A 22,536-nucleotide genomic window follows, 5' to 3' on the forward strand; every position below is an offset into this window, starting at 1 on the left:
TTTATGGAAACTCGTTATCAGCATTATCATGTGATTTGTTTAAGGCATCAGTAACAATGTAGTACAGAAAGAAAATCACACCTAAGTGAGTGATACCTTTTGTGTAAAACCCTCAACCCTTCACATCAAATTGTTCTCACTAACATCAACTGCGGAGACAAGCCTGTAACCACCAATACTTCAATTCTAATGTTTTGCAGAATAAATCACTCTTTACATGTAACCTATGGTTTGGGGAAAAAGGTCTTGTAGGACATATGTTGTATATAATTTTCACAGTGCAAGTGGACATAATAGAGACATTTTAAACCTGCACAATTGCACAAATATTGAAATTCTGTCGATAGCACTGTTTCCAGCATTGATTAAATGAAAATTGCTTATTGTCACAAGTAGGCTTCAAATGAAGTTACTGTGAAAAGCCCCTAGTCGCCACATTCCGGCACCTGTTGTAGGAGGCTGGTATGGGAAAGAGGCGGATAGGGTTGTTAAGAAGACGTACGGTGACTTCCAGTGGTGTGGGCGAGCAGGGCGGCCGCAGCAAGAAGAGCTCCCGCCGGTGGCCACGATTCGCGGCGAGTTCGGGGGAATCCCGGAGTCTTTACGCACCCCCCGACTATCGTCGGCCTTTCGGTATGGGAATCGAACCGTGCTGCTGGCCTGCCTTGGTCTGCTTTCAAAGCCAGCCATTTAGCCCTGTGCTAAACAACACCTATGATCATACAGAAGTACTAAGAACAAGAGGAAGAAAGGAATAAAAGGATATGCTTATGAAGTTAGTTATAGGGCTAGAAGAGGTACATGTAGAGCATAAACAGTGGAGTACACCAGTTGGGCTGAATGGCCTGTTTTTGCTGTAAATCCTATGTATACAATTCTAATGTTCTGCCTTTGGCTATCCAGCATATATTCATGACTGTTTTGCACAGACTGCATGTGTCCAATAAAGTCCCAGACCAGAGCCGTACTTACGCAGCTGTGCCTGGTCGTGAAATAAGGTCAGGGTTCAGGGAGGCTCGATGCACTAGCGCTGCTTAAAGGTTGAGGGAAAACTGATGCCAGGAGAATGACTGAGTGTCAAAAGGGCAACTCGAAGGCCTGTCCCTCAAAATGAGTGACAGTTAAGATGTCGATATCAGGCAGCCACTGCAGCAGAGCTCTCTCTGCTGGCTCAGAGATGAATTGGTACGAGACAACGTAGCCCAACTTGGGTCAGCTCCAGCTTGGTATAGATTCTTGTAACTAATAGGTAACCCTCTGAGGCTTACAATGGTGTGCTTGCCGCACTGTAAACCGCTTCGCCGTTCCTCATTCTTGCGCATTGTTATTTTCTCTCTCAGACACCAAGGTTTACCAACTTGTTTTGTGAAGACAATGCCCATGAAATACTTTTGATGCCTTAATCTATTAAATGCATTTCAGTTCTTCAGTGTAGTTGCCTATTTTCCACGATTTGCTGACATATTTGCAGAACGGTTCCCTGAACAGTGTTTAATTGATGCCATGTCGGTCGTACACTAATTAGTGTCAATTATAGAGTGGGGGTTGGGGGGGGGGGGGGGAGAGAATGTGGGGCGAAAGAAGCATAGAGAGGTCGCTACTTTTAAGCTTTTGTACGGGACAATTCTTGTTTTAATTTTTTTTCCTAATTAAGGGGCAACTTTGTGTGGCCAATGCACCTACCCTGCACATCTTTGGGTAGTGGGGGTGAGACCCATGCAGACAGGGGACAATTCCGATTCTATCGGGAGTTTAGCAACCACAGGGGAATCCAAAACGAAAAGCATAAAGAAACTTATTTTATTACAAAGTAAATTACAAAGTAAATTATGTACTCAGTACACTCCAGGTGCCAACTGGGACTATTCTTGCCTAGCTCCCATCTGGGCCGGCTTTTACGTTAGAGTCCATTTACTCCGCCGATGGGGCCTGCCCCTCAGCGGGGAAGCTCGTATTGCACGAGACGCATAGAACATAGAACAGTACAGCACAGAACAGGCCCTTCGGCCCTCGATGTTGTGCCGAGCATTGCCCAAAACCAAGATCAAGCTATCCCACGATCAAGCTATCCCACTCCCTGGCATGGGGAGGCTAATTGGTCCTTCCCAGTAGATCTCGTGTGGGTTATAACAGGGAATGAAGGGAGACTCAGCTAGGAATGAAGAAGATGAAGTTAGCTCGTCTAAAACCTGAATGATCAGTTGGACAAAGAATTAAGGCCCAATTTGAGTTCCTACCCAATTATTTTGTACTCTTCTTAAAGTGTTGATTCCAGATACAGTGCCCTGCCCTCCCCCCAGTGCTTCATTCATAACGAGAAGCTGAACCAACCACCTTTTCACTGTGGGGGTTTCAGTCCCAGGTCTCAGTCATGTGCCTTCTTACATCACTGTGTGAGTGGTATTGTACTCAGTCCCACATTACCTCTGTATGCACTAGACCCTAACACTACACCTCCCTACATGGATGTAGAATTACATTAGTTGACTTCAAGTCTTACATTGTTATAAGTCTCATGCATTTACCTTATTGTTACAGCCTTAATGTGATTCCAACATCATTGCTATTACAGTATTAGATTCAACAATATTCTCAATAACCCACCTCCACTCTTCGAGTACATAGAACATAGAACATAGAACAGTACAGCACAGAACAGGCCCTTCGGCCCTCGATGTTGTGCCGAGCAATGATCACCCTACTCAAACCCACGTATCCACCCTATACCCGCAACCCAACAACCCCCCCCAACCTTACTTTTTAGGACACTACAGGCAATTTAGCATGGCCAATCCACCTAACCCGCACATCTTTGGACTTAAAGTTAGAAGCTCAAGTGGCCTGATAACTCTTCCACATCTCGTTTGTCATTCTGTCAGGAGAGAGGCAGACTCTCGGGGCTGGTTTAGCACAGTGGGCTCAATAGCTGGCTTGCAATGCAGAACAATGCCAGAAGCGCGGGTTCAATTCCTGTACCAGCCTCCCCGAACAGGCGCCGGAATGTGGCGACGAGGGGCTTTTCACAGTAACTTCATTGAAGCCTACTTGTGACAATAAGCGATTATTATTGGTTCTGATTCTTGTTGTTGGTTTGGAGATTGGACTGACAGAGGGGGGTGGTTTCAATCTTTCTTCCATTGCTTTACATTGAGCCAAACCTGGTCGTTCTGACTATCACATTGATGCATGTGTGCTGTTCTTTTGGGCCATTTCTTGCATGAAGGGTGAAAATGGTATTTCTGTCCTTGGCACAGGAAGAGTGTTCCTGTGGCAAGAGGAAGGTTGAGCAGTATGCTCTGCTTTTTCTTGTTGATGGTGATCGGCTGCTACTCGGCTACAGCATCCCATGTGGTCATGGTATGCTGGTGAGACGTTGCAGTGTATGGAATAGCCTGGTGTGTTGACCAGCTGTACCGTCAGCGCTGTCAGAGGTAGAGGCATCTCAGACTGCTACCACAGAAGATGCCATGCTAATCTCTTGGGCAGTGTGTTGGTCTGGCCAGTGGGGACATTTCAGGACTTGGAATGATAATGGACAAACCTGCTCTGCAAAGAGAGAAGAGAGATCGAAGGTGAAATCCATGTCTGAATACTCTTCAGTGTTTGAGCACACAGAAAAATGATGTTCCGGATGGCTAATGACAGTGGTAGTCTTTCCATCTTCCGCTATCTGGAGCAGATCCAGGGCTATGCCAGGATCCCTGCTTAGAGGAGAGAATGACTGGTTACGGATGACGTGCATTAGCTCAAAGATCTGTTTGCTGCCATACCTCAGTGGTTCCAGAGTCATAGAGTTGAGAGCTACTTTCAATTCAGAATCTGCTGAAGATGTCCTTTTTCTTAATCCTTTAGCACTTCTGTGAGGATGAGGCTTCTTGATCCTGGAGCAGTCACCATGTCGGGATAGTGCTGGTTATCGAACGTGCCTGTTAAAGAGACCGTTGTCGTTTTCTGTATGTTAACAGCAAGTCTTGATGAACTACTTGCAACTGTAGACGCCTAAATTGAAAGTGGTACAGCTAAGGAGCTATCTCCATCCTAAATCTTATCATGTCTCTGGCCAACACCACACTGACCCACACTGGTAGAGGGGTCAATTACTAGGGGGCATAGGTTTAAGGTGTGAGGGGCAAGGTTTAAAGGAGATGTACGAGGCAAGTCTTTTACACAGAGGGTAGTGGGTGCCTGGAACTCGCTGCCGGAGAAGGTGGTGGAAGCAGGGACAATAGTGACATTTAAGGGGCATCTTGACAAATACATGAATAGGATGGGAATAGAGGGATACTGACCCAGGAAGTGTAGAGGATTTTAGTTTAGATTGGCAGCATGGTCGGCACAGGCTTGGAGGGCCGAAGGGCCTGTTCCGTGCTGTACTTTCCTTTGTTCTTTCTTTGTTCTTTGGTCTAGATTATGTGCCTTCTTACATTACCGTATGGGTGGTCCTGTACTTAGCCCCACATTAATCTGTATATACTGGACCCTTCTACTTTATGTATGTGAGTTATGTTGGCTGCAGGTAGGCAGGGAGCCCCAACTTGGAATCTTTCAGGTCTGCATGATGCAGTACTACACTGTGAACAGTGTTCATCGATTAAATCATGGGAACTCAGTCTTCTCAGAGCGGAGTTACGCAGGAGTACATTTTGCCAACTGAATTCAAAGTGGGGAACATCACGTTACACTCATCTCTTGTTTTTTTTGCTAAAAATAATTGTCAACAGGGAAAAATATAAACCAAAGAGGCCAACGGAATGCAAAGGCAAAAGTTACAATAGTTTTATGATTGTGTTCAAAAGGAAACTTACAAAGAGGCATATCTTTCAAATCACAATCTGCAAACACATTAGACTTTCCATTCTTCTCTCTGACTCTAATTATGCTCCAACCACATGAGAAGACAGTTTGGGATGTTGACTGACGCAGTAGTACAAGCTTATTTTGATAATCGCTGTTGCAAATACCTTCACGGAAACATCACGAGTCCGGCACAAGTACTAAGAAAAATCTTTGGTGGGTCCATTCTCCATGAATGCAACAGCAGAGTGTGGCATTTTAGTGTCCTTGTGACATCCACGGGATTCCAATGCTTTGTTGTCAGTTTACTTCTGCCACATGTCATCACAATACTACCATGAATAGGCAGAAAATAACTTCAGATAGAAACCAGTGGACAGATGAAAGGACACAAAAGGAGAGATTAGTGAGGGTAGGTATTCATTAGCGGAAGAGGCACAGAGATTAACAAAATGGCTAACAGATAGACGCATGGACACTGAGTATGGAACAGGAGATTAGCTAAAGTGAGTGAACATTGGTTGAAAAGACTGGTTGCATGACGTTTTGACTGTCAACTCCCCGCTTTCCAAGCCTTTGTTTTAATTATTTTATTTACTTGCCTTTATCTTTTGACGATAGTAGCTCATCCAACATAGCTTGAACTTTTATTTTTTTAATGCAGATAAGACAACTCATTCGCACCCTCTAGCCTCATGTTGGATCCAATTGCCAGTAACCCACCCCCCAGTATCTCACGCAAGTGACTATTCTTGTGTGATGAGTATCAAGAGCCCGGTCAATGGTAGAAAGCGTCACAGCCAGATCTGATCCTGTCCTTGCTCAAATTCTAGACGCAAACACTTTCCAGAGAAGCTCATTGGTTAATGACCAGGACCAGAAGGAGTGTTGATCAATATCTACCTACACCCTTCCAGGGTGTTGAGGTGAATTGTACCGGCAAAGCTGTGCTAACTCGGCACAGGCCAGAAATTGAAGTCAAGTCCTTTCCAGTCCATATGGTTCAGTTTTGGTAACCATGCCCAGCGTCTGCTGAGGGCCTAAACTCTGAAATTAATTCCTTAAACTCCTTGGCATTTCTCTCTCTGTCTCTTCCACAAAGGGGCTCATTAAAACCCACCCCTTGAGTACGCTTTTGGCCATCTATCTAAACATTTCCCCCATGTCAAATGGTCATTGGCTAGGCATATGGATGATAAGGGAATAGTGTAGATGGACTTTAGAGTGGTTTCACAGGTCGGCGCAACATCGAGGGCTGAAGGGCCTGTATTGCGCTGTAATGTTCCATGTTCTGTGTTCTATGTGCCGCAGTGTCAAACTTAGTTTGATAATCACTCCAGTTTATTTGTACCATATCTTCACCCATGCATATTTTTTTCCTTTGGAAAAGAGTGGGGATGCGTTGGAAGGATTAGCAGACTGATTATCAACCTGTCTGGTACCACGTCGTGAATGCACCTTCTGTGGTTAAGATGTCCTGGAGTTGGACTTGAACCTAAAGCTTCTAGCTTCGAGGCAGAGTCTGAGTACTACTAAGCCACAAAACCTCCTGTCGCTCCAGTGAGGCACCTCGGGAAGCTTTACTGTGGTAAATGCACTATTTAAATGCAAGTTCATGTTGTTTTGCTTAAACATTTCTTCAATAATCCATCTGGGGATTTGTTGGAGATGGAAGTGAGGGATTCGAAAAGAAAATGTAATTTTTCCACTGGGACTGTTCGAAGAGCATTATTGCAAATATTTTGGGCCATCCTGCCCAGATGGAATAGAGTTTGGTTTCACAATGGGGGGTTGGGGGGTGGGGGGGGGGGGGGGGTAGGGGGGTGGGGGGGGGGGTGGGGGGGGGCCCCGATTGGACATTTCTCTTTGTTTCTCCTTCATTCTTAGCCTGTAGCCAAAAAAAGCACCTCCCTTTTTATCAGGAGAGCAGAATAGTTGGAGCTGAGCCATGGGTTATTGTTGAAAATGTTTCAATACCACGCACCAGGAAGGACTGGAATGATGTGAGCTGATTGACCAGCTCCACTGCGGGAGCCTAGCATTCATGCTGTGCTCCACTTGGTTACCTGGGAAACATGCTCGACTGCAACAAGGTTTGTAAGCCACTAACAGTGGCAGAGTTCACGCCCGCCACAACCCACACCAAAGAAAGTAAACAGTCTGGCACCTGCACTACCTGTAGCAGAATAGAGATTGTATACCTCCATGTTCACCCCTCTATACCATCCCCCATTCTCCCTCCGACCACCCCACCCTCCTGCAATCGTAGCTAACGAGCCAGCTCTGTGCCAATTTCACTTTTCCTTCTTCCCGGGCATTATAAGAGTATAATTTTCAATTGCCATTGTTTTTAGACAGGGTCTAACCCATTTAAAATTAAACTGGTGAGCACAGGAAGGTAGTGCGAGTGAGTGAAGAGGTTGGATGTGAGACGCACTGATCGGAAGCCTGTGCCTTCATATTCCTACGATGACATTAATCATCTCTCTTTCTATTTCCTTTTATTTTTGCCACCGCAGTTTATCTTGCAGAGAGATACACTGGGCTTTACTTTCAAAAGAAAAATGGCTCACAAAATGTGGGTGATGCCGGCAAGGGTGACATTTACTATCCATCACTAGTTTCACTGAGGAGATGGTAGGTGCTGAGTGGGAGTTGAGCTGCTGCAATTAAAGGAGGAAAGAAAGAAATAATTTGCATCGATATAGCTCCTTTGACTATAACAGGGTGCCCCAAAACAGCAACAGCCAATAAAGTACTTTTTTGAAGTGTATTGTGGGAAACAAAAAAGCCAATTTGTGCAAAGCAGCCCCCACAAGCAGCATTGTGATAATGGCCAGGAAATCTGTTTCTCTGGTGTTGATTGGGAGATAAATATTGGTCAGGACACCTGGGATGACTACCCTGCTCTTCTTCGATACATTGCAAGGCAATCTTTCAAGTCTCTCTGAGCGGACACACGGCCTCAGTTTAATGACTCACTCTAATGTCAGCGACAATCCCTCAGCATTGTGCTGCAGGGTTAGCCGAAATATTGTGTGAAAGGCTGGAGAATGACCCCCCCCCCCCCCCCCCCCCCCCCCCCCCGGCCTAATGGCCTTAGGTCTGAAATTTCAGGCCTGTGACCCAGTGACAATGAAGCATATTTACAGACGAAGAATGATGTGCGACTAGGAGGTGTAGGCATTCCTACGATAGCGTTGCGGTTGTCTTCTTCAGTGGAAATAGGTCACTATTTAAGTAAACATGGCCCATGTCACCCTGTATCCGTGCTGCCTGCTTCACCAGCAAGAGGCCTGCTTCAGTGGAGCTATGCAGGTGAAAAGTCAGCCTTTCCCGAGACAGACACTGCCACAGCTAAAGTGTGAATCTAGCCTCATGAATTAGACTCTCCCTGAGACATCTCAATAATATTAATCTTCATTGTCACAAGTAGGCTTATTTTGAAACTGCAATGAAGTTACTGCGAAAATCCCCTCGTCGGCACATTCCGCATCTGTTCGGGTCCATTGAGGGAGGATTCAGAATGTCCAATTCACCTCACAAGCACGTCTTTCTGGACTTGTGGGGGGAAACCGGAGCACCTGGAGGAAACCCACGCAGACACGGGGGAGAATGTGCAGACTCCGCACAGACAGTGGCCCAAGCCAGGAATCAAAATTGGGACCCTGGTGCTGTGAATAAACAGTGCTAACCACTGTGCTACCGTGCCACCCAATTAATGCACCACTGCTGTGGTGACATGTTATTTGACACTGGTGGAATGATCAAGATGATACCTCTGCATTACAGAAGTAGCTGTAACATGTTCTGCTACTGTGGATCAGTATTAGGTGGAGAGAATGTTATAATTACTGGGACCAATAAAGGCAAGTTTAATTACAGTAAAGGTATGAAAATGTGAAAAAGAAGGAGAATAAAAATATTTATTTTTTAAATTACAGCAAAGGGTCAAAGCTGAAGAGCTTGGGGAAGACTTGATGTCAACTAAACACTATTTGTCTATGCTGCTCTCTGTTTAACTGCTTTCAAATGTGGTGATGTCCTGCTTTGTCTCTTTGACCCTTCACCCAAGTTCTTGGGGCAAACTTGGAACATCACAAAGGAAATACATCAGTGTTCAGGGATGACGGGCATGGACAATTGAAATGTTATGCTAGACTGATGAGGAAAATGCCTGATTAGAGCAGCATGGTGTGAATTTGACCTTGCACTTAATCAATGCTATACTTTACCAGGGAGTGTTGAAGACAGGCACTGTGTGCAAATAAGGAAAAGAATGTTTCACACTTTGCTTTCCCCAACATTACCATTGATCCCATTGATGAGCATATCTTTTAAAAAATAATTTACACATGCTCCAAACCCTGTAGTTTGCTCCCACAGCTCACAGTACACACCTCAGTGCTCAGAGTATTGTAGGTTAAGCGATTACAGCCCAAACCGTATATTTCCTACGTAGATAATTTGAGGTTCATTGATTACGCAACTATTAAACCTTTCAAAGTCAACACCAAAATATGGCTGGTAGTTTCCCTCCTCTTTGGAAAGTTGCCAGCAGAATTGTGTTTGAAAGCTGTTATGTTCTGTGTTGTGGCCGTGGTAAAGATGCACTCAGAACGTCTGGTTCTTTGACTAGTAAGATAGTTTATTAACAAACTGGAATCAGTGGAAAGATAACTAACAAACTATAATACAAATGGTAATGAATAAGGGAATTCTCCTGCAGCTACTACTAATGCCACTATCCTCCAGTACAACTTACTACCAACTGCCAATCTGTGGAGTCACATGGTGGATGACCGTCCCCACCTCCTGGTCGGAGGTCGTACATCCAACTATATACATTGCTATGCATATGCATATCACCACAAAAGCAAGGTAGAAATTGTATTTTTAGTTGAATTAAAAAATATGGTTAGACGGTCTATAAAATTCAAAGTTCACAGTCAAGCTGAAAACAGAATGCTGGATGGACTTCCCCAGGTAATGGCACTGTTTAATGCCTAAGTATTTGAATCATTGAATTGGTTTATATATCGACATAGATGAGACTGAGCTTAAAAAGTGGCCAACCACGGGCAGCACGGTGGCGCAGTGATTAGCACTACTGCCACATGACGCTGAGGACCCAGGTTAGATCCCAGCCCCAGGTCACTGTCTGTGTGGAGTTTGCACATTCTCCCCATGTTTGCCTAGGTCTAATCGCCACAACCCAAAGATGTGCAGGGTAGGTGGATTGGCATGATAAATTGCCCCTTAAGTGGAAAAAAAAAGAATCGGGTACTTTAAATTTATTTTAAAGTGGCCGGGTACAAAGTTTGTCCAGCATTTGTATTAAACTTTGTTCGATAAAGCTCCTGTGAAATGCACAGATCATAGAATTTACGGTGCAGAAGGAGGCCATTCAGCCCATTGATGCTGCACTGACCCTTGGAAAGAACACCCTACCCAAGCCCAGGCTTCCACCCTGTCCCCGTACTTCCACCCTATCCCCCCTACCTTTTTTGGACACTAAGGGCAATTTAGCGTGGCCAATCCACCTAACATCTTTGGACTGTGGGAGGAAACCTGAGCACCCGGAGAAACCCACGCAGACACTGGGAGAACGTGCAGACTCCGCACAGACAGTGACCCAAGCTGGGAATCGATCATGTGACCCTGGAGCTGTGAATAAACGGTGCTCACCACTGTGCTGTGGTGCTGCCCCACTACCAGGGGAGGTTTTACTGCATTAAAGGCACTACACAAATGCAAGTTGTTGATGTTGATGAAAGGTAGGTATTTTTTAAAATACAGGTACCAGACTGAGTCAGTAGTTTAGAATCATAATTGTAGATTGGGTGAATCTTTTCAGATAGCATTCACTATCGACGGCATTTAGTGTATTTGTCAGTCTGGTGAATCAATATCACAGTTCAGGATTGACAATGATCTAACTTTTCTAAATCAAACGACATTGACGTTTTTGAAGATTGCACAAAGCTGTAATTTAAAATATCTGACTGAGAAGCATTTCGAGGTTGAATGTCGTGCAGTGGTAGTGAACCGTGCAAAGATATGGTCGATGAATGAAAATATCACCACCCCAGGATACCGGCACTGTTGACGTCTCGATATCTCAAAGAATAGATAATTACGTGGAAATATTAAAGAGTTACATCAGTGGACAGTTTAGCATCCACAGCACAAGATGGGCTAACATTGACTGTGTAATTTTATCTTTGTAGTCCCATTCTCTTGGATAAAATTGTGAAGAGACATAGTTGAAAACTGATTGACATTCGGTGCACATCTGATTTTATCTCAGATTTTTGGCATAGGTTATTTTTCTCTAAATGTATCAATATTTGATCATCATGTGGTCTTAACAATTAGCTATGCAAATGATGCCAAGATACTCCAGAACCCTCCACGCATTTGACCCACCCTATTGATGTAAACCTCTTCCGCTAGATTTCACAGCCTAAAAGTTTGATTCGAGATTAATACTTATGCTTAATTTCTTCACTCCCAACTCCACCAGCAGAGGCTGACTCTTTAGTTTTGGTCCCAGTCCCTGGAACAGTCTTTGATTATTTGGTCTCAACCTCTCTCTGGTCTCCCTCCCTGTTTTTGAAAATCTTCTAAATCTCTCTTCAACGCTGACATCTCTCCTAAACCCCTTTACTTTCCGGGAAGTATTCCACTGCCCCCCCCCCAGCAATTTTGTACAGCCTCCTGCATGCACAGACCTGAGACGCAAAGCAATCTAAGCACCTAGGCTCCGGTTGACTTTATTCGCCCGAGCAAGGCATCACTGAGTGGGCTATGGTTGACATCATTAATGATCTCAATGCTCCTGAGTGAGTAAAGTACCTTGTGTTGCGCTATGTATTTTCTTTTATTTTCTTTTATTTTTGTGTACTTAATGATCTGTTGAGCTGCTCACATAAAACACTTTTCACTAAACTCGGTACACATCACAATAAACAAACAAATCCAAAAATCCAACAAAGGGGATTGATGGAAAATTACTAATTTAATCTTGTGTCCTTGATCATTCTTGTTATCATCATCCAATGGCCTGCATTGGAACTGACTTTGTGTTAGCCTTGGGGAATGACTCATTCACGATGCCACCCACAGTCAAATGGCTCGCCAGAACTCAATTTCTAGATTTACACATGGTCACTGAAGCAAGGTACTGGGGGATTACTGATGTCGGTGCCAAGATCCGAGTAGGACTCACTTCCATCAGAAGAAGAGATAACTAAGGAAAAAAACAATGGAAACATTAAGCCTGTGATGTCAACTAAAAGGCACCTCAATTAAAATGGTAACTTTGGACATAAACCAAGATGACAATAAGTGAGCTCTGATCCACAGTAAAAGTTTCACGTCCCTTATTATTGGTAGCCCCAACATGATGCAAATTAACCTTTCCTTGCTAAAGTGTGCATTACTTTATTCATTATTTCCCTCCATGACTAACAATCCATACACTTAGCCTTTCATTTGTAAGAAACAGATAGAATTTTCCACCTCAATGATAAAACCTGTAAAACTCATTTATGCTGGAAATACTAACAGGCTTTTTTGCAAGTCATCCCTCCTGCTGATGCTGTAGTGACACCGTTGGGCAGCTATCAAACACATATCTGTCACCCCAGAGCCTGTCTGTGAGAATCCTAGGCATCAGAGGTATACACCAACCATGATTTCTGTATTATTTATTGAGGAACGAGAGGCCCATTGTGCAGAATGTTAAGGTTGGGAGGGGAAGGAACGGCATGTGAAATGAAAATGAAAATGAAAATCGCTTATTGTCACGAGTAGGCGCAGTGGATAGCACTGGGACTGCTGCGCTGAGGACCCGGGTTCGAATCCAGGCCCTGGGTCACTGTCCGTGTGGAGTTTGCACATTCTCCCCATGTCTACGTGGGTTTCACCCCCACAACCCAAAGATGTACAGGTTAGGTGGATTGGCCATGCTAAATTGTCCCTTAATTGGGAAAAAAATGAATTGGGTACTCTAAATTAATTTTAAAAATGGTTGGGAGGGGAAAACAAGTTGAGCCCAGAGGTATTGGTTAATTGATACTAAATTAGGATTTTAAAGCCCCATAGAATGTGGGGGAGAGGGTCTTATGATGCAATGGTAGTGTCCCTACCTCTGGGCCAAAAGCTCGGCGGTCAAGTCCCACTTCCTGGCCGCAGAAGGTGTGTTCCTAACATGGCCAAACAGGTTGATTATCAACCTGTAAATTGTTCCAATATGCCCGACGGCAGGCAGTAAGACTGGGAGAGTTTCCTGGTAGCCATATTGCAAATGACAACAGCAAACAACTGCAGTACTTTGCCAAGCAGAATTATGGACCAATCCAATGCAAGTCCATGATTTCCATTGGTCCATGATTGCCAATTCCTTCTTAGGGCATGGTACCTGAAGAAAGAGGACTTTGTTGGGGAAAGGCAAGATAGAGGGAACACTGAGGGTTAAACCCTGAATGGGTGAAGATATTGAATTTAAAAAACTATTCAGCAATTCCCTTCTTGTTAGTATGATTTTCACACATGCACTCACTGACTGAGTGAGAGTGTAAAAGAGCTGACAGTGAATTGGAAGCAACAACCATCATTGATCAATCCTATAATCCTTAGATGGATAAGCAAATAAGGTTTGATAAAATAAATTGGGAGGAGACTTAAGCATAAGCATTGGTGTAGTCCAGTTGGAAACAGTGGCCTGTTACTGTGTTGTACATTCTATGCAATTCTCCATATTTTTATTTACCTTTTCACACAAAGTTAAGATCTCCCCAGTATTTTAAGTGGAGTTTTCAGTGATCATTGGAACAGTAAGAGGTTTTCTGTACTCATACTTGGTTGCGTACAACTCAGCTTAAGGTTTTGGAAAATTTGAGACAACATCTGAGATGGAGATATATTTCTTAGCTTTAATGAAGATTGGGAAGAACTTTTGCAAATAGTGAGTGTCGAAAGTGCCAATTGACGATAGGTTGGCAATTGGAGCTGGTTTAGCGTGGTGGGCGAAACAGCTGACTTGTAATGCAGAACAAGACCAGCAGCGCGGTTCAATTCTTGTTCCAGCCTCCCCGAACAGGCGCCGGAATGTGGCGACGAGGGGCTTTTCACAGTAACTACATTGAAGCCGACTTGTGACAATAAGTGATTATTATTATTATAACACTGCCTCAGGAACAGTAGTCCTTATCTCTTCCCTTTATATTGCTATCAGCCATTAAAACAAAGGACTATATGAAGGCAGATAGTTTGTGAAGGAATGTTATGTGAGTATTTGTATCAGTGAGAATCACAAGCAACTCTTTTATACAGAAGACGGGCTGAGATATTCAAAGATCCTCTTAAGGGAGTAACACCATGAGCCTTTCTTGACTTCAGGATGTCACAAAGTGCTTTATAGCCAATTAAATACTTGACTGAATTATTTTCAATGTTGTAATGTTGAAAATGTGGAGCCAATCTACGCACAGCAAGGCTCCACATGTGATGATCACTGGATAATTGACATTAGTGATGCTGGTTCAGGGATAAAAATCTGCCAGGATGCAATAGGGAATACCCCTTTGACCCCTAAAATTGGGTATGCAGTTCTATTGTATTCGCAAAAGATCTTGGGCGGGATTCTCTAATAATGGGGCTATGTCCCCAAGGCGACATGAAAACTGCCGCCAACCTCTCCAGCGTCAACGGCCCCCGAAGGTGAGGAACTCTCCCCTTCCTAGGGGCCTAGGTCGGCGCCGGAGTGGTCCCCGCAGCTCCAGCCAGCGTGGAACGGCCCGCGCGTGTTCGCGCATGCACGGAATGGCCGGCGTATTTCTGCGATTGCGCGGGGTTCCCTTCTCCTCGCCGGCCCACGGGCAATATGGCGGAGCTCTACAGTGGACCGGCGCGGAGTAAAGTAGGCCCCCACGGAACCAGCCCTTCTGCCGATCGGTAGGCTCCGATCGCGGGTCAGGCCACCGTGGGGGCTCCCTCCCCGGGGTCGGACCCCCCACCCCCCACCTCCAGGACAGCCCCCGCACACTCACCTTCCAAGTCCTGCCATGTGGGACCTGAGTAACCCACACCGCCCGGACTCGGCCAAACCCATCGGCCACTCAGCCCATCGGGGCCCGGAGAACCACGGGTTCTCTGTCAACGGCCCCCGAGGCGGTGAGGCGGCGATCACGCGGGCGCCTGAAATTCGGCGCCAGAGAATGGGGAAGCGGCATCGGGATTTACGCGTCCCCCGCACCGGGTCAGACAATATCTATTACCTGAGCAGTCACCTTGAGTGACACTCAATCTGACAACCAGGTGCAGTGAAGTTAGGTGTTTGATTCCTCCTCAGACTGAATTTGTGATCATTCAAACCACTGGTAAACTGGGCTGAGCCAAAATGAAGTGCTTGCTGCAAAATTGTGCAAGATTGCAGCTAACGGGTTGGTTAAACCTGTCCCTTCCAAGTCTTTCCCCTTTTTTTGATGCTTGAGCCGAGTTTTATTTTAAATAACTGCAACTGTGGGTACATGCTTGTGCTTCTCAAGCACCATGATGTCATTCAGGCTCTGGAGAAATCAGAGATGATTATTACTGCTGGCTTCAAGTCATGAAGCTTTCAGCTAATTCGCTAAGTGCCTTTACTACTTTACCACAGGGCTGCGCAGAGGTAAATCTTTTCTGAATTCATTTTTTTGTTAAAAAAGAGAGAAGGACAGTCAGTTTGCAGAGACAGGAAAGATATCAAATATCACAAAACATGCCGTGCAGCTAATACTGGAGCCAGTCCTCAGTCCTGCTTATTCATTTAAATCATCAATGTGCTTATCTTGTTGAAAAAGTGAAAACATTTCCAAGCTATTAGGGAGTAAATTGCTGGAATTCCTCCTAGCTTTTTGGAGGTTTGTGACATGACTTTTAATATCTTGAAATGTACAATTATTCCAGGTTAATAGCTCTTTCCGTGCGTCACATTATACGGAATCCTCCTTGGATTTAGAGAAGGGGGGCTGAAGAGGGTGTGGATGGGAAAACAGGGCAAATTGTGTGTACTATAACCTGTACCTCTCATTGGACCAAAGAAGACATGCAACATTTATCATTGTTTAAAGAGAATGCTGTACCGTTGAGCCAATATGGCCCTTGTAATGCTATCAAGGTCGTCCCCCCCCCCCCCCCCCCCCCCCCTCATCATTCAAAAGGGATAGAGACTAAAGCATTTTAAATGCTTTTTTTAAATTTTCATGAAGCGCAAAGAAAAAGATATAGTGCAGGGATGATAAAATCCGGCACTTTAGAGTTTGTGAAACAATTATGCTGCAGTGATAATTTCGTTGATATACCGGGTCAATTTAGTCACTGGTTTAGGAGGGTTCTAACAACTGATTGCTGTTGTGATTCCATACTGAAGAGCGAGCACTCATTACTGATAAATTAACGAATTTTAATTGATCCTTCAGATTTCAGAGATCAGAACATTGAACAATCGTAGGCGATTCTTTAATCCAAACCTCAAGCTTCCTCTGAATAGTCACTCAGAAGTAATCAATTGCAATGTTCTGCGCCTTCCCGTTTGTTCCACGTTCAGTATTAAATCTCAGCCAGAACAATTTCAAATAAGCAAACCACCAGAAAGAATGTAAACTTTACCTACAAATCCCAAGTGTTAGCTCTGGCAACCTAGGTTTGTAATTAATGTAAACAATACAGCTGCGTGGAGATAAAACCTATCTTTACATTCTGAATGCTTTAAACTTGTCACTTGAAGCATCCTCAGAGAATTGCGATGTTTTGCTTAAGACCTCTTGTGCCACCATCATCTAACTTGAACTGGAACAGTTCCATTAACTGGAGGACACAGACAGTATCTGCGTGCAAATGTTTGGCTCCAGATTCAGTTTCAGAGATCAGCTTCAGCAGAGCTGGGATAGCTAATGGATTTGGGAGTTTCCCAGTAGGTATGGTTCTCCAAAGTTCAGATCATCAGAGATGAAAAACAACATGAGCTTGCTTGAAGTCAGAAATATTGGTGCCCATCCCAAGCTCTGGCTCATAATGTCAGCCACAGAATTTTGGCATGTATACATTCTCACTTTCAGTTTTTTTTTGTGTGTGTGTGTCATGTATCGGTGCCAGTTTTCCTACTTTCAGGAACTGCTGTCACATCCAGCAATCACGAGATTGTGAGAGAGAGAGGAGCAGCAGTAGGCCATTAGGCCCTTCGTGTCAGCTCCACCATTCGATAAGACCATGACTGATCTGACTGTGGCTTTAACTCCACATTCCTGCCTGCCCCCCATAATCTTTCACTCCTCTGTTGGTCAGAAATCTGTCTAACTCAGCCTTGTATATATTCTTTTTTTTTAAATTTAGATTACCCAATTATTTTTTCCAATTAAGGGGCAATTTAGCATGGCCAATCCACCTACTCTGCACATTTTTGGGTTGTGGGGGCGAAACCCACGCAGATACGGGGAGAATGTGCAAACTCCACACGGACAGTGACCCAGAGCCAGGATCGAACCTGGGACCTCAGCGCCGTGAGGCAGCTGTGCTAACCACTGTGCCACCGTGCTGCCCCCAAGGGCGTGATGTTGAGCCCACACATTTCGACCGTGGGATCGGCAACAAGGGTGGAAAATCTTGCAAGAGTCGAAAACAATGATTCTCGCCGGGAAGATCGTGTTTTTCGATTTTCCCCAACTGTCGCTGGCAATGTCACAACCTTCACTCATTTTATTACACCTGAATGGTTTTAAATAATGTCACTAGCGGCCCCCGATCAAATGATTTCACACCCCCCCCCCCCCCCCCCCCCCCCACCACCACCACCACACCTCACTACACATTCATACCTTGTCGATGTGACTTCACGTCAGTGAGGTTAACAACAGATTTGGACAGACGTGAGGCAGTCGTGGGGATCCCTTCAGAGGTGGAGAGGTAAGTACAGTCAGTCCCCGGGAGGGTGGATAGATAGACATGCCCGGGCAGTGCCTTAGCACTGACCCCATGCCAACCTGGCAGTGCCAACATGTCAACATGTGCCAGGGCAATGCTGGGTCAGTGCCAGGGTAGGGCCTGGTGTGAACCTCGAGGGGGGGGGGTGGAATTGATATGCGGTGCGGGGGAGTGCTTGCTACACTTCCGTGGTGTTAGTTGGAGGTCCAATGCTGGAGGTCGATGTGGGGGGAGGGAGGGAGCAGAAAGTCATCCAGTGTTGTCGGTGTGATTGGGGGGAGAGAATTCTAATAGGTTTTTCTCTTCCTTCCCATTTATGTAGAAGCTGTATTTCCTTACCCGATATTTTGTTTCTGAACTCCACCATGTGCATAAGGTTTGACTTGGAAAACAAACTGATGGATGTGCACTTCTGCCAGCCACCTTGTCTCTTTTTGAAGGCAGTCTTGTCAGCTGTAGCTCAATTGGTAGCAATCTTGCTTCCGGGCCAGAATGTAGGATCGTTACAGAGTGGGTGTAAGTCCCACTCCAGGGTATAAAATTATGGAGTGCTGGACTATTGAAGGTACTGTCTTTTGGAAATAAAATGTAATAAGACCCTGACTGTTCTGTTGAATGCATTTAAAATCCCATGGCATTATTTTGAAGCAAAAACAGAGCTTTACCCCTGGTATCCTGGCCAACACATATTCCCCAGTGAACATCATTAAAATAGATTATTTAATCATTATCATATTGCCATAAGTGGGTTTTCATTGTATGGACATTGGCTACTGCATTTTCCCTTTCACAGCAGTAACGTCACAGATTAGAGCACTTCTCTGGCAGCAAAATATGTTGGGGTGTCCTGAAGTCGTGAAGGGTGCTATATAAATGCAACTCTTTTGTCCTAGAAATCAACTTTAAAATGGATTTGGTGTAGAGCTTGGATTTGAGCTTTAGAGTGAAACTGGTACCATAAATAAAGCATTTTAAATTTAGATTGGCTTCGAATTAGCTTAATTGCCCCAAGCCACTTACATGTGATTTCCAAAATCTGAATCATTAATCAACAGCCTCAATGTAGCCAAGAATACACAGACATCACTAAGATGGCCTCAGGCTAGATTCTGAAACCCATTTGCAACAATTTTGTTTTGCTGTAATTACTCATCCCAATTCTAAACAATGATCATCTTTGTTGCAACTCAATTTTGCAAAGTGTGTTTAATGCCTCGGACTGAATACTCGTTTTGTTCCAGTAGTTAAGTTGTTAAACATTATTGATGAATTAATTTAAAAGCATGAAGAGTGCTGGCTTTCCAAGAAGAGGAGGGAATGTCTGATAGTGACAGCGTTTGATTGCAGGGTAACTAACAATCTCATAACCCCATTGATTGGCATCAATACTCAGGCATTCCTGCTCCCGATGCAGAAAAGGAAGTCACTCGTAGGGTTTGTCATTCCTGTACTGCTCAAGGATGCTTCCGATGTGTAGGACCAGCATTAAGAATCGCCTTACACGTGTGTAGAATGTAGGCCAACCCACCCAAGGAAGATATCATCAACACAGGAGCTTCATTCAGGTCAAGGGAAAAGGGAGAAAAAAGAAAGACCATTGCAGAGATTTTGCAGGAATAAATTTTAATACCTATCTTTCAGACCTATCATAAATCACAAAAAACTGTATCGCAGACGTCTATTGAAGATTCTTGGACTCTCATCCTGAATGGGAGGCATTTTGAATCAGGATTAGAAATGGTACCTTCAGATTGATTATGAAAACCGCATAAGGAGATAGGAGAAAGGACGGATAAAAAAATAACTAGTTCACCATGGCAGCCTGGACCACACATTCAGTATAGCCCTCCCAAATCACACCTCTCAATTTGTCCAAAAAAAGGGAAAAGAAGCTAATTTTGGAAAGAACCAGAAAATTAATCTCTGGTCAGTAAAGGTATTCAAGAAAGTTTCAGGAAATCACTGCGACCGATGACAGTGGGTTGAGTTAACACACCTATCTTCTGTAACTAAAGATGACTTTCATTCCATTGACTCATGCAGGCCCTCTTTGAAGGGCTACAGTGAATCCACACTCATTGCATATACTGGCAACCTATTCCACGGATCAACAATCCTCTGTGAAAAAAAGCGCTTCCTGACATCTAACCTCAGTCTATGTTTTTCTAACTTTTCTTCATGTCCCCAGGAACATCACTTCAAATCTTTTTGAAAATTGCAATCATTATTCTCCTAAAAAGTGATGTTAAAAATCTCCAGTTCCCTAAGCATATCTTGATAGCTGAGGCCTGTTGCACTAGGTACGGTAATTCCCCAGGATCTTTCCTCGGGCCTTGATATTCACAATCATATAAGAGCATTAGAAATGAGCACTGATGCAACTCAGCTACGGCCTTGTACAAGGTTAAAGTTGTGCTTCCAAGTTTAAATCTGGTTGGCCCAATTGTACACCTTAGTAAAAATAGGCAAAATACTGCGGATGTTGGAATCTGAAAGAAGAACAGTGAATGCTGGAAAAAATCAGCAGGACTGGCAGCGTCTGTAAGGAGAGAAAACAGTTAACATTTTGAGTCTGCTTAGTTCTGACGAAGAGCCAACAGGACTCAAAACTTTAACTCTGGTTTCCTCTCCTTACAGATGCTACCAAACCTGCTGAGTTTTTCCAGCATCCCCTGTACTTGTATTAAGATTAGCATCTGTTCACTTTTCCATCCGCGCCGTGACCCTGTTTTGTGGCGTTGAATGACCACCTCAGCCCCCACTGTCTAATCCGTGCCCACCGACCCCTCCCCACCATCACCCACATTAAAATCAGGCCTAATACGCAATAATTGATTAATGCTGAAGAACCATATATCCCGTCTTCTCTCCAAGCATTTCAGCTACCAAGTTATGTTTGGCATTTCGTACCCTGTCGCTGAGGGTGTCTTCATTTCCACAGTTCCTCAATTCACTCAAGGTGCTGGAATTCAAAAGTCTACTTCGAACTACAGAATGCCATTGGTCATTTATTTCCATTCAATATGGTCCTTCAGAATTGCCAAAGATCACCGCGTATTTTATGTAATAGTGTCGTTATGTAGCACTTGACCTGCATTTAGATTACTTGCAGAATTAAAGCAGAATCAATGCTACTCACACCTCCTCCCCAGGGCTATACCTCTTAAAGGATTTAGGTACCTTTCCTGTTCAGCCAGGCGGTCCATTAGCAGTCTCAAGGCAATATCCGGGTACCGTGAATGATTTCTCAAAGTCACGTCCTTTACCTATTCCATCAATCAAAGTGAAGTAGCCACAACTGGCTGACAGTGGCTTCAACATCAGGCTAAGTGGGTGTAGCTGCAGGAAGTGTGCAACATGTGGTCAGCTAAACCACCTGAAAATGCGGTCCAGCAGCAATTATAATGAGACAATGAGAGCTCTCTGTGATCCAGGAAGAACCACCAGACATTAGAATGCAGCCTGAGTTAAGTTAGTGCAGCTTTGCGTTTGATTGCTGTACGGGGGGTACTGGAAGAACAGGTGGTATCGTGGTTGAGTCGGTAACTCTCTTGTCTTTGAGTCAGAGATTGTGGGTTCAAATCCCACTCCAGAGACCTGGGCACCATATCTAGGCTAGCCGTCCAGTGAAATGCAGCTCTGTCAGAGCTGTCTTTCAGCTGAGGCATTGAACCGAGGCTGTGCGCTCTCCGGTGAATGTAAGAGATCCCATGTCACTATACAAAGAAGAGCAGGGGAGATCTCCCCTTAGATATGTCCATCAACAAACTCTATAAAAACAGTTGACCTGTCATTCTCATATTTCTTTTTGTGGGACCTTATCCTGTGCAAATTGACTGTTGGGTTCCCAACATCACAACAGTGACTACACTTCAAATGTACTTTATTAAATATAAATTGTCATCGAACATCACATGGCGATACTGCAAAGTTATTTCATGCTCTCCACCTGGATAAGTTACATTGACTTTAACTGAGCTAAATATCAAACAGGGCATTTAACAGGTGGTCGTTGCACTGTTGTACATTTAACATGCTCAGCCAAGTCCAATTTCTTCCCCAATTTTTCCTATTTCGGAAGTCAGCTTTTCATAGGTAATCAGTTCATTTAATCAAAATAATAAGTACATCTTGCTTAGAGTCTTTAATGCAAAAAGATAGCCCGCGTTATCTTATGGAAACATAAGCAGACTGTTCCAAACAAGGACATTTTAGGACAGCTGGCTAAAAACTTGGCCAAAGAGGTAGGTTTCTAAAAGGCCTTGAAGAAGAAGACTGAGGCGATGGAAGGGTGAGGTTTAAGGCGGGAATTCCAGAGTTCAGAGATTAAACAGCTGAAAGTGGGGCTGATTTGGAGGAGTAAGCGATGTAGATGAGGTCAGAGCTGGAGGAACGCAAAGCCTTCGGAAGATGTTGCAGAGACATTGAGGCCATCAAGAGGTTTGACCACACAGCTGAGAATTCTAAATTGAAGGCACCGAGGACGGGCCTACAATGTGGGTCACCAAGGACAGCAGTGATTGTGAACAGAATGGTATACGTTAGGATGCAGGTTGCAGAATTCTGGAAGAACTGAAGTTTTTGGAGGATGGAAGATGGGAGGACAGCCAACAGATCACAGAATCACAGCATTGTTACAGCACAGAAGGAGGCAATTTGGCCTGTCATGTCTGTACTGGGTCTTCATGGGCAGCATGGTAGCACAGTGGGTAGCACTGCTGCTTCACAGCTACAGGGTCCCGGGTTCAATTCCAGGCTTGGGCCACTGACTGTGCG

The 22,536-nt window shown here is 44.4% G+C and overlaps 1 protein-coding gene and 1 long non-coding RNA gene across 7 annotated transcripts in view; one reads left to right on the forward strand and one right to left on the reverse strand.

The window, feature by feature from the left end:
• The window catches only part of mafa (v-maf avian musculoaponeurotic fibrosarcoma oncogene homolog a (paralog a)), a 393,941-nt gene that overhangs the window by 36,921 nt on the left and 334,484 nt on the right, over positions 1–22,536 (forward strand). The gene's annotated exons all lie outside the window — the stretch shown is intronic.
• The window catches only part of LOC119971102, a 139,421-nt gene that overhangs the window by 32,337 nt on the left and 84,548 nt on the right, over positions 1–22,536 (reverse strand). The window contains exon 1 of one of the 3 annotated variants that reach the window (XR_005461739.1): positions 4,962–5,030. The exons of 1 other annotated variant lie outside the window; for it this stretch is intronic. This is a non-coding gene — a long non-coding RNA (uncharacterized LOC119971102). Of the gene's footprint in view, positions 1–3,770; positions 3,809–4,961; positions 5,031–22,536 lie in introns of those variants that run through there. One more of the 3 variants, XR_005461740.1, reaches the window with a different exon arrangement.

The sequence above is a fragment of the Scyliorhinus canicula genome, chromosome 9, assembly GCF_902713615.1.
Source record: "Scyliorhinus canicula chromosome 9, sScyCan1.1, whole genome shotgun sequence".
In the NCBI taxonomy this organism is placed as follows: domain Eukaryota; kingdom Metazoa; phylum Chordata; class Chondrichthyes; order Carcharhiniformes; family Scyliorhinidae; genus Scyliorhinus; species Scyliorhinus canicula.